This window comes from Heteronotia binoei, chromosome 6, assembly GCF_032191835.1.
Source record: "Heteronotia binoei isolate CCM8104 ecotype False Entrance Well chromosome 6, APGP_CSIRO_Hbin_v1, whole genome shotgun sequence".
In the NCBI taxonomy this organism is placed as follows: Eukaryota; Metazoa; Chordata; class Lepidosauria; order Squamata; family Gekkonidae; genus Heteronotia; species Heteronotia binoei.
Window position 1 is genome coordinate 2,568,300 of NC_083228.1, and position 18,555 is coordinate 2,586,854.

General features: G+C 51.8%; 1 non-coding gene across 1 annotated transcript; it reads right to left on the reverse strand.

Moving 5' to 3' along the window:
- Positions 1 to 960: 960 nt before the first annotated feature.
- On the reverse strand, positions 961 to 1,037 carry TRNAA-UGC (transfer RNA alanine (anticodon UGC)). The gene has a single exon. It is a non-coding gene; the product is annotated as a tRNA-Ala (tRNA).
- Between the last annotated feature and the right edge of the window lie 17,518 nt (positions 1,038 to 18,555).

The following is an 18,555-nucleotide window of genomic DNA, read 5'->3' on the forward strand; positions in this document are numbered from 1 at the left end:
CCACAACAGACACCCTGTGAGGTGGGTGGGGCTGAGAGGACTCTCACAGCAGCTGCCCTTTCAAGGATAACTCTTGCGAGAGCTATGGCTGACCCAAGGCCATTCCAGCAGCTGCAAGTGGAGGAGTAGGGAATCAAACCCGGTTTTCCCAGATAAGAGTCCGCACACTTAACCGCTACACCAAACTGGCAGAAGGTCCCAGGTTCCAGCTCCAGCATCTCTAGTTAAAAGGACCAGGCTGTAGGTGATGTGAAAGATCTTTCTTGTCTGAGACACTGGAGAGCCACTGCCAGCCTGAATAGACAATACTCACTTTAATAGACTGATGGTTTGATTCAGTTATAGTGCTACACTTAAGTGGTTAAGTGTGCTGAGTCAGTCACAAGTTCTCGCAGAGCTGTTCCTCTCAAGAGCAGTTTCTATCAGAGATCTCTCAGCTCCACCTATTTCACAGGGTGTCTGTTGTAGGAAGGGAAAGGAGATTGTAAGCCACTCTGAGACTCCTTTTGGCAGTGAATGGTGGGGTATAAATCTAATCTCTTCTCTTCGTCTCTTCAGTATAATGCAGCTTCATGTGCATTCTCAAAGCATGAAGCAGCCATCCAAGATATGATGTAAACCAGTCTCTAAGGAGACCCAAGTAAGAAACAAATTCTCTCAACTCACTTTAACAAGCGTGATCTCAAATGCATCAGTCTTTCTAATAACAAAGTTGGGCAGTACAGTGTCTATTGGTAGGGCAGTGAAATGGAGCCACCTACAGACAAGAGAGGGAGGGATTCTGAACTTGAGGCCTGATGGGAACTGAGCATGCTCAGCGGCTCCAGGGATGCACAGAGAACACATGAAAACACCTGAGCCAGATCACGGTCCATCAAGCTCAGTTTTTCAGACTGACAGTGACTCTCCAGTGTCTCAGGCGGAGGTCTTTGACATCACCTACTGCCTCGTCCTTTTAGCTGGAGATGCCAGGGATTGAACCTGGGACCTTCTGCCTGCAAAGCAGAGGCTCTTCCATTGAGCCACAGCCCATCTCCTAAGAAGGTGGAGGTCACCTGAGCATGACTTAAAAAAAATGAACAAAACAGCAAGGTGAAAGGAAATTGGCCTGCTCTAGCAAAAAAAACCTACGATCATGGCATCTGGCCCCATCACACCTTGGCAAATAGAAGGGGAAGACGTGGAAGTAGTGACAGACTTCACATTTCTGGGATCCAAGATCACTGCAGATGGTGACTGTAACCATGAAATTAAAAGACATTTGCTCCATGTGAGGACAGCTATGGTAAACCTAGGCGGTATAATAAAAAGTAGAGACATCAGCCTGCCAACAAAAGTCCATATAGTCAAAGCGATGGTATTCCCAGTAGTAATGTATGGCTGGGGGTGTGGGCTCCCTCTGGGTGTCCTGCCCCCCCAGGGAAAGTGCATGCGCAATACATCGCCTCCTTTCCCGATGTATGGCTATGCCTGGCAGATGGTCACTGCAATGGCCTCTCCTACATTACTGCATCCGTGGCAACACCTTCTCGCTGGTCCCCCCCGTTTTCACAGAGTTTGCCTCGTCAAGGTGCGACCGAATGTCCGGCGGTATAACCAGATGGGCAGGTTGGGCTCACCCACCTCGCCAGCCAAGAGAAGGAAAACTCTAACATCAAGCCCGGGCTGTCATGGGTGCTGGGGACCCTTCAGAGGAAGTTGAGTCTGATGAGGAAACTGTGCCCCTGCCACCTGCACCAGTGCCCCTGCCTCCTGCTGGAGAAGATCCCAGCCCCCCTGCCTCGCCCTCTCGGGTGGCTCGTGTGCGTGACCGCCTCCGGCAGGACCTCAGGGATCGGAGGAGGGCGGCACGCTCACAAGCAAGACGCTCCCTGAGCCCTGAGTTCTGAGAGGATTCTGGCCCTTCTAAGAGCAAGGATGCTTGAGTGGTAACAGGATCCTGGCTGCCTCCCTGAGCCAGCAATTAGCCCAAACGGGCAACAGCCAGCAGAGGGCTATATAGCTGTGGGCTTTGGGAGGAAGCTTTGTGGAAGCAACTAGTCATCTCCCTGACATTCTAGCATCCACTCCGGCTTGACTTTGGTTCCTGACTCCCTGACTTTGGCTTTGGACTTCTGGACTCCCTGACCTCGGCTTCTGGACCTCAGACCTGCGATACTTCTACAGTGATTCGGATTTGGCGCCTCGGACCCTCCTGCTTACTGGCTACAGACCTCGGACTGCCTCTGGACTTTGCCTGACCCGGCCCCAGCCGTGACAGATTGCTTCCACCGACAAACACCCACTCCACAGGATGGATGCTGAAGCAAGTGAAACCACAGAACTACTGGCTGCGCTCCAAGCCCAGGTACAGCAGCTAACACAGGCAGTAGTGCACTTGCAGCAACAACCTGCGGCCAGTGCTCCAGCCAAGTGCCCAGTTCCCCCACCTGACAGATTTGGGGGTGCCGTGGAAGAATTTCCTGCCTTCCTAGCACAGTGTCGGCTGTACTTTGAACTGAGAGCACGGGACTTCCTCAATGACAAAACCAAGGTGTGTTTCGTCATCAGTCTGTTAAAGGGGCAGGCGGCCAAATGGGCCACACCCTTACTGGTCGCGTCCTCTCCCCTACTGACTGATTACCAGGGGTTTGAGGCCCACCTGTCTGCTGCTTTCTCAAACCCAGTCCAAGCAGCCACAGCCAACCGGAAGATCAGGGCACTGAAACAAGGCAACTCCTCGGTGGCTCAATATGCCACTGAATTCAAGCTCCTGACCCAGGACTTGGCGTGGAATGAGGCTGCCCAGATGGACCAGTTTACTGAGGGGTTGGCAGAGGAGGTCCTGGATGAACTGGCCAGGGTGGAGCAGCCACCCACGCTCCAAGAACTTATCACCCTCTGCCTCCGCATCGATGGCCGCCTGGAAAGTCGCCGCCAAGCCAAGACCAGAGGGCGCCAGCTCCCTGCGCCGTGCTACCTGGCTCCTCGCCCGTCCCCAGCTAGTACCAGCACCAAGGATGAGCCTATGCAGCTTGGAGCTGCTCGACCCCGCCTGACCCCAGAGGAAAAGACCAGACGCCGCACGCAGAATCTGTGCCTCTACTGCGGCACGGCAGGCCACTATGCCTCTGGCTGCCCTGCTAAGCATCGGATACCTGGACCTTCGCTGCCACCGCCGCCAAAAGGGCAGCCCCAGGCGTAAGTGGACCCCCCAGCCTGGGGCGACTAGCTGGGTCCTCCGAACAGCGGGCTGATACCCCAGGGCCATTCCTGCTACCAGTCAAACTCCGTCTGCCTGACGAACGCTGGCTGTTCGTGTATGCCATGCTGGACTCGGGAGCGGCCCACTGTTTTATAGATGCCGCCTTTGTGAAGCAGCACCAGATCCCTGTGCAGACAAAAGGGATTCCGTCGCTGGTGGAGGCTATTGACGGGCGCCTCCTCCGTTCTGGCCCCGTCACCCAGGAGACCTGTCCCATCACCTTCCACGTCCAGCAGCACCAAGAACAGCTGCGGTTTGATGTCGCCCGCATGCCTCGCTTCCCGCTGATTCTAGGCCTTTCCTGGCTGAAGCTGCACAACCCCATCGTGGACTGGGCCCAGCAGGAACTACGCTTCCGAGACCCATGCCCCCATCTGACTCCTCCCACCACTCTAGCAGCTGGCATCCCGAGTGGTGGTCCTCAGCTCCCTCAGAAGTATGTGGACTTTGCTGATGTCTTCGAAGAGACAGGAGCTGATCAGCTTCCCCCTCACCGGCCCTACGACTGTGCCATTGATTTGGTACCTGGGGCACCACTCCCGGTGGGGCGTCTGTACCCAATGTCGGAGCCGGAGTTGGCAGCTCTGCGAGACTTCCTGGACAAGAACCTGAAACGCGGATTCATCCGACCCTCAACCTCTCCCCTATCTGCTCCAGTGCTCTTCGTGAAGAAGAAAAGTGGGGAGCTCCGGCTGTGCAATGACTACCGGGCCCTGAACAAGATCACCATCCGCGACCGGTACCCTCTACCACTGATCCCTGAACTCTTGGATCGCCTAAAGGGGGCCCAAATCTACACCAAGCTGGACCTCCGTGGAGCGTACAATTTGGTGCGCATACGGCCCGGAGACGAATGGAAGACCGCGTTTGGGACCCGATACGGGCAGTACGAGCACCTGGTAATGCCCTTCGGACTGACCAATGCCCCCGCTGTCTTCCAGAGGTTCATGAATGACATATTCCGGGACCTGCTCGACCGCTTCGCGATCATATACCTGGATGACATTCTAATTTACTCCCGCAATCCTGCCCAGCACGCCGAGCACGTCCGCCAGGTCCTGCAGCGCCTACGAGCCCATGGTCTCTACGCCAAGCTGGAGAAGTGCGACTTCGACCTGCGCTCCGTCGAGTTCCTTGGGCACATCGTGTCACCGCAGGGGATCCTCATGGACCCGAAAAAAGTAGAAGCGGTCCTGACCTGGCAGGCTCCTCAGAATCGCAAAGACCTGCAGCGGTTCCTCGGTTTTGCCAACTACTACCGGCAATTCATCCCGGCCTACGCATCCCTGACCACACCCCTGACTCAACTACTCCGCCCCAAAGAACCCTTCCACTGGTCCCCAGAGGCCGATAACGCCTTCTCCACCCTGAAGACTCGCTTTGCCACCGGGCCACTCCTGAGATACCCCGACCCCCAGCTTCCCTTTACGGTGGAAGCTGATGCCTCCAACGTGGCCCTGGGAGCAGTGCTGTCCCAGCGCGAGGAGCCGTCCCAGCCACTACAGCCCTGCGCCTATTACTCGCGGCAGCTCACTGCTGCAGAGAGGAACTATACCATCTGGGAGAGGGAGTTGCTCACGATCAAGGCGGCGTTTGAGGTTTGGCGACATTACCTCGAAGGGGCTCGCCACCCTGTTCAAGTGCTCACCGATCACCGGAACTTGGAACACCTCCAGACCACCCGCCGTCTCAACCAGCGCCAGATCCGGTGGTCCCTATTCTTCTCTCGCTTCGACTTCCGGATCTCCTACATCCCCCATACCCAGAACCGGAAAGCAGACGCGCTCTCCCGAAAACCGGAATACGCCCCTGCCTCAACTGAGACCGCGCCCGCTGCTCCAATCCTGCCGCCCTCAGTATTTGCAGCCACCTCCACTTCACCAGCACTCGTGGAGGACATTCGGGCTAGCCAGGCCAATGATCCCTGGGTCCAGCAACACCTCCAGGCTCTCCAAGATGACCCAACAGGGGAGTTCACGACTCGAGGCGGCCTCTTGCTACACCGCGAACGCCTCTATGTGCCGCCCGGGCCCTTGCGGGCAGAAGTGCTACGCCTGACCCACGACTCGTTACCCGCCGGGCACTTTGGACAGCATAAGACCACCCACTTGCTGACAAGGGAATTCTGGTGGCCACGAGTTCGCGCTGATGTTGCCCGCTATGTCAGCTCCTGTGACGTCTGCCGACGGGCCAAAGACATCCCAGCCAAACCCTCAGGGTTGCTGCAGCCCTTGCCCACATCTTCAGGACCCTGGGATACCATCTCGATGGACTTCATCACGGAACTTCCACGCTCCAAGGGTCAGACTTGTATCTGGGTGGTCGTCGACCTATTTACCAAGATGGCCCACTTTGTTCCGTGCCCGAAACTCCCCACAGCTCAGGAGACGGCCCAGCTTTACCTGCAACACATCTTTCGTCTGCATGGACTCCCAGCCCATCTGATCTCCGATCGGGGCCCTCAGTTCTCCTCTCGGTTCTGGCAAGCCCTCCATTCCAGCCTGGGTACTCGAGTGCACCTGTCCTCGGCCTACCACCCACAGACAGATGGCCAGACAGAGCGCACCAATGCCACGCTAGAGCAATATCTCCGCTGTTACACCTGTTACCAGCAGGATGACTGGACCACTCTATTGCCCCTAGCGGAGTTTGCATACAACAACGCGGTCCATTCATCCACCCAAATGACCCCGTTTGCTGCAACCTACGGGTACCACCCTCGGTTCTTTCCAGCGATCCTACCACCCACGAATGTCCCCGCCGTCGATGCCTACCTGCAAGAACTCCGTGCCAGCCAAGACTTGCTCCGAGAGCAGCTACAGCAAGCCAAGGAGGCATATAAACGGGCTGCGGACCGAAAGAGGCAAGAAGGCCCTCCAGTGCAGCCGGGGGATCAGGTGTGGCTCTCAACTCGCTACCTGCGCCGGCCTGGTCGGTCTCACAAGCTGGATGCACGGTTCATTGGACCCTACCCCGTCGTTGAACAAATAAACCCCGTCGCCTTCAGGCTCCAGTTGCCACCCCACCTCCGCATTCACCCCGTGTTTCATCGCTCCCTCCTTGTTCCGGCTGCACCCCCTGACCCAGCTCGGACTCCTTCCCCACCGCCGCCACCACCAGTGTTGGTGGATGACGAGGAAGAATATGAGGTGCGCCAGATCCTGGACTCCCGGTACCATCGTGGAGGCCTCCAGTACCTGGTGGACTGGGAGGGATACGGCCCAGAAGACCGGTCTTGGGAGCCCGAGGACAATCTTCATGCCCCGGACTTGGTGCACCAGTTCCACAACGACCACCCCGACCTTCCAGGTCCCTCGACGGAGGGGGGCCCTGGGGGGGGGGGATAGTGTCATGGGTGCTGGGGACCCTTCAGAGGAAGTTGAGTCTGATGAGGAAACTGTGCCCCTGCCACCTGCACCAGTGCCCCTGCCTCCTGCTGGAGAAGATCCCAGCCCCCCTGCCTCGCCCTCTCGGGTGGCTCGTGTGCGTGACCGCCTCCGGCAGGACCTCAGGGATCGGAGGAGGGCGGCACGCTCACAAGCAAGACGCTCCCTGAGCCCTGAGTTCTGAGAGGATTCTGGCCCTTCTAAGAGCAAGGATGCTTGAGTGGTAACAGGATCCTGGCTGCCTCCCTGAGCCAGCAATTAGCCCAAACGGGCAACAGCCAGCAGAGGGCTATATAGCTGTGGGCTTTGGGAGGAAGCTTTGTGGAAGCAACTAGTCATCTCCCTGACATTCTAGCATCCACTCCGGCTTGACTTTGGTTCCTGACTCCCTGACTTTGGCTTTGGACTTCTGGACTCCCTGACCTCGGCTTCTGGACCTCAGACCTGCGATACTTCTACAGTGATTCGGATTTGGCGCCTCGGACCCTCCTGCTTACTGGCTACAGACCTCGGACTGCCTCTGGACTTTGCCTGACCCGGCCCCAGCCGTGACACGGGCAGACAGAGCTCGTTAATGTAACATCTACCACCTGGAGGACTTGCTGCCGGCGTCCCGGCTTACTGGGCCATGGCAGATGACCCCATGGTGAAAGGGTGGAGCCAGTACTGTGCACACTGCGCTTCACCTAAAAATTCCTCTATGCAGGCCTGAAGGGCATATCCACACACACAACCCACAACGCATCAAGTCCTGCAGCAATGGGCAAGGGGCAAAACGGCAGGTGGAAGATGCCACTGGAAGCCGCAGTCCCGATCCTGCATGAAGGCGGTTCAGGGTATTGTTCGCCTGATGCTGACCCGGAGACAAAAGCATTTTTCGGTAGCACCCTGAACGACCAAGCAGGCCTATTTAGGGACAGCACTGCTTGCTCCGTATGGAGAGGGGCCTAGAAAAGGTGGCCTAAACAAAGCTCGTCTCCTCCCCCCCAGTTGGCTAGCCGCAGACAACGGGCATCCTTACTTGTGGTCGAAAAATAACAACAAAGAAAAGGCATGCACCTGCCTCACAAAGTGTGCAAAGACTAAAGCTTGCGTGTTGGAACATCAGAACCATGCTTGACACAGTAGACAGTGGTCGCCCTGAATGACGCTCTGCTCTAGTTGCCCATGAACTTCTCAGGTTGAATATCGACATAGCAGCTCTCAGTGAGGTCCGTTTCCCTGAGGAAGGTAGTCTTCAAGAAGAAGAAGAAGATATTGGATTTATATCCTGCCCTCCACTCTGAAGAGTCTCAGAGCGGCTCACAATCTCCTTTATCTTCCTCCCCCACAACAGACACCCTGTGAGGTGGGTGGGGCTGGAGAGGGCTCTCCCAGCAGCTGCCCTTTCAAGTACAACTTCTACAAGAGCCATGGCTGACCCAAGGCCATTCCAGCAGGTGTATGTGGAAGAGTGGGGAATCAAACCCGGTTCTCCCAGATAAGAGTCCGCACAGTTAACCACTACACCAAACTGGCACCAAACAGAACACGGTGCTGGCTATACCCTCTACTGGTCGGGTAAGTCAAAGGCTGAGAACTGCCTTTCTGGCGTTGGCTTCACGGGCAGGAACTCCATTGCCTCTAAACTCGAAAACCTGCCAACAGGTCACTCAGATCGCATCATGTCTATGCGCCTCCCACTTCAAAACAAGCAGCATGCAACCCTCTTTAGTGTGTATGCCCCAACCCTTCAAGCAGATCCTGAAGAAAAGAACAAGTTCTATGCTGATCTATGCAACCTCGTACGGAAGACCCCTACAGAGGACAAGGTGATCATCCTTGGCGACTTCAATGCCAGAGTAGGTAAAGACTCGGAAGCCTGGAAAGGAGTACTTGGCAAACACGGCATTGGTTACTCTTGCTTCGATTTCTCTTCAAGCAGAGTACTCCATAAATCACATTCTTACAAAAGGCACAATGCTCTGAACAATTCTGCAACACCTCACAAGGTACAATGCTCTAGATGGTTCTGCAACAGTGTTTCTGTTTTCCTTCAGAATTTCCAATGGATGAGACAAAAGGGTCTCCAAAATAATTTCAAACCAGCACTTCGCTCTAGGATGGCTCAAGGCAACTCCTGGTACAATGAATCACGTCTTCCTACCATTTTATAGTATGTGGAAAGGATGAAAATGAAAATTTGAGTACAATTCCATAATTTTTGAAAAGTTTCTGGGAAAAAGTTCTGAAAGAATGTATGACTACTTTTTCAAAACAGCAGGATTTCTAAGAATCTTGGCTGTTCTTTTGTGTGTGGGGGGGGGGGGGTAGGGATGTTTTCAAAGTCTGTTTAGGAAGCAACTTTTGAACAGGAAATTTTACTATTTGGTTGTTTAAAAACTCTATAAGTGGCCAAATACTGTTTCCCCAGAACTTAAAAAGTCGAGGTTAAACTACTGCAAACAAAATTTAATTAAAATCTGAATCTCAGACTACTAATACAAGTAGAGAGGTAATGTTTACTACTTAATGTATCCCAAGGTATATCTATAATTTTGGTCATTGCACCTTAAAAAAGATATTATAGCATTGGAAAAAGTCCAGAAAAGGGCAACTAGAATGATTAAAGGCTTGAAACACTTTCCCTATGAAGAAAGGTTAAAACACTTGGGGCTATTTAGCATGGAGAAACGTTGACTGTGGGGTGACATGATAGAGGTTTACAAGATTATGCATGGGATGGAGAAAGTAGAGAAAGAAGTACTTTTCTCCCTTTCTCACAATACAAGAACTCGTGGGCTTTCAATGAAATTGCTGAGCAGTCGGGTTAAAACAGATAAAAGGAAGTACTTCTTCACCCAAAGGGTGATTAACATGTGGAATTCACTGCCACAGGAGGTGGTGGTGGTGGCTACAAGCACAGACAGCTTCAAGAGGGGATTGGATAAAAATATGGAGCAGAGGTCCATCAGTGGTTATTAGCCACAGTATGTTACTGGAACTGTCTGGGGCAGTGATGCTCTGTATTCTCGGTGCTTGGGGGGGGGCGGGCAAAGTGGAAGGGCTTCTAGCCCCACTTGTGAACCTCCTGATGGCACTTGGGGGTTTTTGGCCACTGTGCGACACAGAGTGTTGGACTGGATGGGCCATTGGCCTGATCCAACATGGTTTCCCTTATGTACTTTTGTTCAAGTATTCAATAAAGAAAGGACAATAAAACTTTATTTTGAATAATAATCTCATATTTGAATTTTTTTATCCATAATAAAAATTTTCATGATACTTAATTTGGATATTTTCATAAAATGGCAAGGGGAGAGAACTAACTCTGCCTTGGCAGTTGTCTCTTAACTATTCTCTGCTCTTTTGGCAACACTGCAGCTTCCGTTTTTGTCCTGAACTGTCTTCAACTTAACCCTATAATCAGTCCATTAAAAATTATAATCTTTCTTCAGGATTTTATCAGGAACTAAAAAAGGTAAATTAACAAACAGAAACTTTAGCTTAAAGATTAATCAAGATAGTTTAGGTTTGCCAGCCTCCAGGTGTCAGCGAAGGGACATTGAAGTTTCAACAAGGAACAGGCTTAGCTTTGTTGAAAACAAAGTTTGTGTTTATTGATTACAGCAATGCATTCCACTACGCAGGTTCATTGATACTAATAACAAAAGGGGTGCAAGCATGAGCATATAAGGATACACATCAAAGGATAGGGGTTTAAAATAATTTCCCACAATAAAACTGGGGCTTCTCTGTTGAGAAGAGCCAGGGCGCCTATCTGTTATCTCCCACCTACATAGCAGTCTCTCCTCCCCTGCAATGGCCTTGCTTGTCTCCTCCAGGCGCCTGGGAACGGCTGGATGTTTTACACTTCAAAAGGCCTGCTGGCACTCCGGCTTCCCCCCTCCCGGCCATCTCTCACATCTCTCTACAATACTATGGTTAGTGTGGCAAAAGGCATGGGGTTAGTTAGCAGTAAATAAACAGTTCAGGTCATAAAGCAAACTTCAATGTATACAAGCTGACACCAGGTGTCTGGAGATCTCCTGCTATTCCTGCTGATCTCCAGCCAACAAATATCAGTCCCTCCCCTCCCCAAATCCCACCCTTCCTCAGGCTCCACCCCCAAACTCTACAGGTATTTCCCAATCCAGAGGTGGCAACCCAAAGTTTCAGAAGGCAGCCATGTTGGTCTGCAGTAGAACAGCTAAATTGTGAGTCCCATACCTGACTGGGGCTGTCAGGGACTCACGTTCTGCTGGTAGGAAATGGGAGGGGGAGGGGTTCTTGCCCCAAACAACGATGTCACCGCATGGAAGTGACATCACGATGGCAACATTCCCCTGCAAATCTCCAGGTATTTCCCAACCCAGGCTTAGCAGCCTTTGAGTAAGCAGGTGCTAATAACAGAGATGATAAACAGCTTCTGAAAAAGCTACTGAATCTATGGGTGACCAGTTACAGAAGGAGAGGTGGACTGTGGGAAGACGGATTGTGCGCACTGCTGAGGTAGTTATGGAGATAACAGCAGAAAAGGGACAGGAGGAAAATACATATAAAAATAGCAGTAAAGCAGTAAAAAACAGCACACATGAAAACCCACATAAGTGCAGCAGCAAAAGCAAATGGCAGCAGAAAACCATACCAAGAAAAGCAGCATAAAACCTCACCAACCAGGGCAGTTCAATAACAGCTGTACGTAAAATAACAGGGTCACTATTTTAATTTTAAAAAGTCAAAGTAAATTTAGATGACTGAGAAAATCAACTGATATTTGACTGTGATGACTGGCAAGCTTCCATGTCATTTTCCTGTCCACTGAGGATTGCATTCCCTCCAAACTCTACTTGAGCTTTCTAGACCAGATGATCACACCCCACAGAAAGAAATGGGGATCAACATATTTATTTATGCATTAGCTTTTCCATTTGTTCTTGTTTCCCAAATGACAGAAACATAGTGCCTTTTTCATTTCATTTTTAAAAGATGCTTTTAAAATGAACATCAAGCCCGACTCCATTAGCAGAATACCCACAAATGCCTAATCCAGACAGGTGTCTGATCTTATGCCATCAACAGTCTGCAGCAGTTAAAAGTTGGAAAATGCCTTTCTTAAGAACTGGAGGGAGATTTGACAGAGAAGTCAAGTACATGGCATTGGCATGAGAGGGAGTTGTTCAAGAGAATCCCTCATTCCTTCTTCCAGCTGGAATGTATCCTGTGCCAGAGGGTCACTTGCCAGAAGAGATGGCGCTTGTGACTCAGTGCTTTAAGTATGGGGTGGACTGGAATTCCAATCCTCAGTGTCCTGGAAGAGGAAAGCACAGCCGCCTCCGTCTGTTCACAAATCAAATGAGAGATGGGGGGGGGGGGGGCTATATTATGAAAAGCATGGGGTTTTGCAAGAGGAATGTGCCGTCCCCCAACCAAACATTATGATTAGCAGCCAGTGTCTCCTCTGCACAGAGTTTCCTTATCCTGAGGCTGCACCAGAAGATTTCTAAGTTTAGAGTATGCCTTGTGGTATAGTGGCTTTGGAAAAAAGAAAAGAAAGAAGGATATGGAGAGAGCTCTGCTTGCATAGGTTGCACACATGGTGACTATATTGCCATGTATGCAAGAAGCAGACAGCATGTGGTGAACTACAGATAAGTGGGCTGCTAGCCCAAATGGGGCAGATGGCAGCCAGAGCTGTGGGAGGGAGTTGTTTCACATAAAGGGGCACCAATGGGCTTGCCCGCTCCTGGTTGGGACATTCCACAGGATCTGGGGGTGTTTCCTCCCAGGTTCCAGGAGGGGAGGAAACGGAATTTATTCCCCAGCCTTTACTGCCTGAGGGAGTCTCAGAGCAGCTTGCAGTCTCCTTTCCCTTCCCCTCCCTGTGAGGTAGGGAGAGCTCTGGCAGAAACTGCTCTTGAGAGGAACAGCTCTGGGAGTGCACGCGACTGACTCAAGGTCACATCAGCAGATGCATGTGGAGCAGGGGGGAAGCCAACCGAGCATCTTCTTTTGGCAGCAGAAGGTCCCACCCAGCATCTTCCCGGGCAGCATCTCCGGCCAAAAAAGACCAGCAAGTGCCCCCCAGGTCCTCTCTCTGCCGGAGAGCGTGGAGCAGGCGGTGCTTTCGGGGCCAGCCGGGCAGCAGCAGGGCAAACGAAAGGTTTCCAGCGGCCGGGCCGGGGCGGCCGGGAAAGAGCCTGGGCGGCCTCCCTCGCCTGCCTTGTGAGCCGCCTTGGGGCTGCCGCGCGCCCCGGAGAGCACAGAGCTGGCGGGGAGGGGAGGGGAGGGGCGCCCCGGCAAGAGTCTCTCCGCCGCGCTTCTGCGGGGAAAGAGGGAGGGAAGGAAAGGCGGCGGCGCCCGGGAACTCCCAGCTCCGGCCTCCTCCTCCGGCCCTCCCCGCTGGCCTCCCGCCTTCCTCCGCTCGCTCCCTCCCTCCCTCCCTCCCTCCCTCGCCGCCGGGCGGGCGGGCGGGCGGGCCAGGAGGCGCAGCGGCAGCGGCAGCAGCGCGAGGAGGGGGAGGCGGAGGCGGCGGGCGGCCCCTTCCCGGGCGGCGATGCGGCGGCTGGTGGCGGTGGCGGTGGCGGCGCTGCTGGCCGGAGCGCCCTGGTGGCCGGGTAAGAGAGAGCCGCTCGGAGCCCCCTCGGCCGGGCAGCCGCTGGGCCTGCAGGGAGGGAGGGGAGCGCCCCTCGGGCCTGGGCCGTCGGGGGAGGGCTGGCTGCGGCGTCTCCCCGGCTGCTGCTGGAGGCGGCTCGGCACCCGGCCGGGTCCCCGGGCACCAGTGGGCGAGCAGGGAGGGGCGCCCGGGCTTGGCCTCCCTCTCCAGGCCCCTCCGCGCAGGGAGGGGCTCCGGCTGCCAGCCTCCAGGCGGGGCCTGGAGATTGCCTGGAGGGGTAGCCCAGCTGCAGGCGGCGAGGTCTCGGTTCCCCTGGGGGAGAGGGTGGCAGCGGGGGTGGGGGGGAGCTCCCTCTGCATCCCACACCTCCTCCTTTCCAGGCCCCACCCCCACATCCCAGCATTTTCCACATCTGGAGTTGGCAACCCTAGCCCTTTGGGTTGTCTGCCATCACACCACAGGACGGGATCTACATGTTTTTTTGAGGGGGGGGGCAAAATTAAAAATGACGCCCCCTTATGGGCCCATAGAATAGAATGGAGTCCATACCCCCTTTCCTCAGCGCCCAGGGCAAGTGCCCCGTCTGCTCCCTCCTAGATCCAGCCCTGTCACACCATCCAGATGTGGACAGGTGCCAAGTGAGATGAGCCAAAAGAGCAGGAGCTGTTTTGAAAGACTGAAATACAGCTGGGAGTGGTGGGAGGGGGCAGATGTGCTTTTCCTTGACTTGTTTATCTGCTCCAAATTGCGGTCTTCTGCAAAGTTTGTATAATCTATTGTATTTGATGTTGTTAGCCACCCTGAGCCTGCTTCGGCGGGGAGGGCGGGATATAAATAAAATGTTGATTGATTGATTGATTGAAAGTGGGCACGCAGGCAGGGGAACCCTTTGGGGTTGGAAAAGCATGCTGGAGAGAAGGGGGTTCAGCCCCACTCTCCCATTGTTACCCAGTATTCCAGCTCAAAAACAGGTGGAGTGTGTGTGTGTTTCTCTGCGTGTGGGGTGGGAATGTTCAGTGGTCCACTTCCATTTTGCCCCAAGAGCCACACTTGGTGGCAACTGATGCTGCACCCAGAGGCAGGATGCTCTGGATGTAACAGCAAGGTGCTTCTCACTTGCCCACATCCCCTTCCAGCAGCGGCCTTAGCGTGCACGGGGCGGGGAGGGGACAGCCGTTGTGTGAGAGGAGACTGGCCCTACATTGTCTACGAGCAACAAGTTCCCAACAGCTCTTAAGAGTATCTCAGGTGTGCATCTTAAGCTATTTGATGGGCTACTTGAAAGCCAAAGGTGGCAGGGCCAAGTAATTATACTCTCCTTGGATCTGTGCCAAAATATAGAGGAATTCGACCGCTCCTCTCTCCTTTTATCCAAATAGCCTGCCTTCAGTTGCCTCTTTCACTGGAATCTGTACACTGAGGTAGAAAAAAAACCAAACAACCAAATTTTGCCAAATAGAAGCAAAAACTCATTTGGCTTTATAGTATGGACCAGTGTGTAAGATACATCGTTTATATTATTATCAGTGGAAATTGTAGAACTTGATATATTTATAGAACTTAAAAGTATAAATACCTTCACTTTTGTTTTTTATCAGAAAAATTGCAGATATACCCAATAGTTCCCAATTGCTGCATCCTATGTTGTCATAACAAGTTTTGCCATCTGAGAGGTAGGGGGTAAATCCAAAATTGAAGATAGAAAACTAATTTTGCAGTAAACAAAAGTAGGTGTATTATTTGGACAGAAACTCTTTCTTAGAATCACAATAGGTAGGTCTAGGCTTGTTTGGCTATTTTTTATTTCTTAAAAAAAAACACAGAAAAAAGGACAAAGGGGAAAAAAAAAGTTTAAAATCCAGCAACCAAATAAGATTTTTGAAAGGATAAGACAAGACAAAATAAAAACAATCGTGATGGCGGATATATACATACATTTTTACGAACTCTGGTAAATCAATGGAAAAGATCTTAGAACTTTTATCAATATTTGAACGTATGGTGTAAAGGTAAAAGGTAGTCAGTCCCCTGTGCAAGCACCAGTCGTTTCCGACTCTGGGGTGATGTTGCATCACGACGTTTTCACGGCAGACTTTTTATGTATGGCATATTAGACAGCAATTGTCTGTGGACTTATCTTTGGATATTTGCACACAATTTATAGAAACTTACTGGCATGTTTGAGTATTAAGCTAGCTTTATAACACTGAAACCTCTGAATTCTTTAGCAATGTATCATCATTAAACACATTGTAGCATATTAATTGTAGCTGAAATTATTTAAAGTTTTAAAAGAATTTTGAAAACGTGTTTATGTACAGTGTAAGAGGTATGGGGATATTGTGCTCCCCAAAATTCCCAGTCTTTCTGTTGGAAAACATTCTGAGGGTTAAAAACTTTGCCTTAGGAAGCATCTCACTCCCTCTAAAAGAGAAAAAATTGATTGGATTTCTTCAGTGCTTCACCCTGAGATTCTTGGAGGAAAATGACACGAGTCTAACCAATTTCTCACTAGGGTTGTCCTAGGCGCTTCTGTTCGATTTTGCACAAACTGCTGCAGGGCTGCGACTTGCCCCGCCTCTTTCCTGCGGCAAACAGCAACCAGTTTTCAGAGGATCTTGCTTGCCTTGGGAAAGAGGTGGGGCAAGTTGCAGTTTCTGCAAAATCGGACTGAACCGCCGGGTGGGGGGGGGAACGGCTCCAAGACCAGAACAAGCCTTGTGAGAAATTGTGTCTGTGAAAGTAGAGATCTGGTTCTCATACTGACTATTTGAGGTGAAGGGATATAGTATTGTGTATACTTAACTGGGGTGTATGTCTTCCTAGAACTTCCGTGGTGTCTGTTCACACTGATAGGTGAAAGTCAACAAGTGTTATGTTTATCACTATTCAAAATTCAAGTGTGAATGTGTGAATTAATTGTGTGTATTATTGGTTTACTGGCCGGAAGGCAGCATGGTAATAGCCCGCTCAGATCGCAGAAGCTAAGCAGGGTTGGTGTTTGGAAGGGAGACCACCAAGGAAGGCTCTGCAGAGGAAGGCCATGGCAGGCCACTTCTGCTTCTCACTTGCCTTGAAAGTCCCTTGCTGAGTTTGCCATAAGGCAATTACGACTTGAAAACACTTTTAAAACATACAAAATAGGTTTAGACTCTATCAAATAATGCATCTGTGAGGGAATACAGGGTTTCCTGGTAGACATAATCAACCTGTCCTTGGATTCGGGGGTCTACCGGAGGAACTAAAAGTGGCTGTGGTTGTACCTCTCTTAAAGAAGCCAACTCTGGGTCATACGGATCTTCCAATTACTGCCTTCCAATTACTGGGTCTTTCCAATTACTTCCCGGTCTTAAACCATTCATTTCTGGGTAATTGAGAGAGCAGTGGCAGAGCAGCTCCAGAATTTCCTGGAAGATACTGGACCCATTCCATGGGATGGAGACAGCATTGGTCACCTTCACAGATGATCTCTGCAGACAGTTGGACCAGGGTGGGTCGGCGCCACTGTTACTGATTGATCTCACAGCAGTGTTTGACATGGTCCACCACGATCTTTTGACCCGCTACCTTGCCGGCATATGAGTTCAGGGGTTAGTCTTGAAATGGCTTATTTCATTTCTCCAAACTGGTGCTGGAGAGAGGGTATCAACTAACCACCCCTCAGAGGGCAATCCTTTCTCCGATGTTTTCAACATCTACATGCTCCCCCTTGCCCAACTGGGGCGGAGCTTGGGGCTGGGGTGTCACCAGTACATCGATGACATCCAGCTATATCTGTTGATGGGCAGCTAGCCAGATACTGACCCAGCTGAGGAGCTGGAGGCTGTGGTGGGCTGGAGGAAACAGAGCTGGCTGAGACTGAATCCTGCCAAGACAGGTGTTCTGTGGCTGGGTAGGGGGGATTTGGTTTTGGGGTGCCAACTCCCAGCTCTTGACAGTGTGCCCCTAATACTAGCAGCAACTGTCAGGAGCCTGGGTGTGGTTCTGGATGCCTCCCTATCAGTGGAGGCCCAGATCACAAATATTACCAGGCTGGCATTTTCCCCTGGCCCCTACATGTCTTGCCCTGTCCTAGGCGCAATAATCCACAGTAACCTCCAGACTGGAGTACTAGAACTCACTCTATGCAGGACTGCCCTTGGGACTGACCTAGAAACTCCAGCTGGTCCAAAATGAGGCAGCATGTGTCCTTATGGGGACTTTGCAAATGGCACATGTGCTGTGTGAGCTGCATTGGCTCCAGGTGGAGTACTGGATTGGATTCAAAGTCTGGGATTAACAGTCTGGGATCCACATATCTTCGAGATCACCTCTTGCTGTATCCCTACCCCCCTGAAGAGCATTGTGCACAGCAGATAAGAAGTTACTGGTGGTCCCTGGACCAAGAGACACCCAGCTGTCCTTGACCAGAGTTAAGCCATTTTCCACCCTGGTGGAACTTTTTGCCGAGCAACATCCATGCTCTGAGGAACTTAATGCAGTCCCACAGGGCCTGTAAGGCAGAGACATTCTGCCAGCCTTTTGGTTGAGGAAGAACAGCGACGGCTTCCATCTTTCTGGCATTCTTGTTCCCTGGATCCCTCCCGTGAGGCAGTGGCACAATTGGACATTTTTGGTGCCATCAAATTAGGTCATCTATTGTACTTCTGTTGTTTTAACTGCAAATATATGAATATGTTTTTATGATGTTGTCAAGCACGAATAGTTCAATAATAGAGTCCTCTGTTTTGAATCAAAGTGACCTTCTCTATTTAACTCCAAGTTGCACATAGAACATTGTCTTTGAGAAGACTGAGGAATCAGAGGTTGCAGGATGCTATATAGGGTATCATAAAAGTTACAAACACACTATTGGAATTTGGGGTTCAAAGGGCAAAGCAGTAATTTCCCTCTACCTAGCAATAGCTGTCTCACACCAACCCGTGACCAAGATAAGGCCTGAGAAGTGCCTGAGATGAAACGGGGGAGTTAGAGCACAGAGAAACAAAACAGCCAGACAATTCCGCTAGTTAAACATCCTTTGCCAGATGGCTGCAGGGAGGTGAGAAAGGGGTCGTAGGTGATGGAGGGTAACCAGGGCTCTTACTTGACAATACCTCAGCCATCTTAGGAGGCAAATAACCGTGCTTGACATACTGCCCCCCCCCTTAGGCCCTCCCTCGGGGTTTTTGCGGGAATTTGGCATAGAATTGCTTGATCAGGGTTGGGGCTTCTACATCATTTTGGGCGACCCACTCATGTGATTTGGGGAAATGCTTCCATCGAATAAGTACAGCACCCCCCTTTTTACTCTAGCATCTAAGTTTTCTTCCACCTCGTGGTGATTCTGG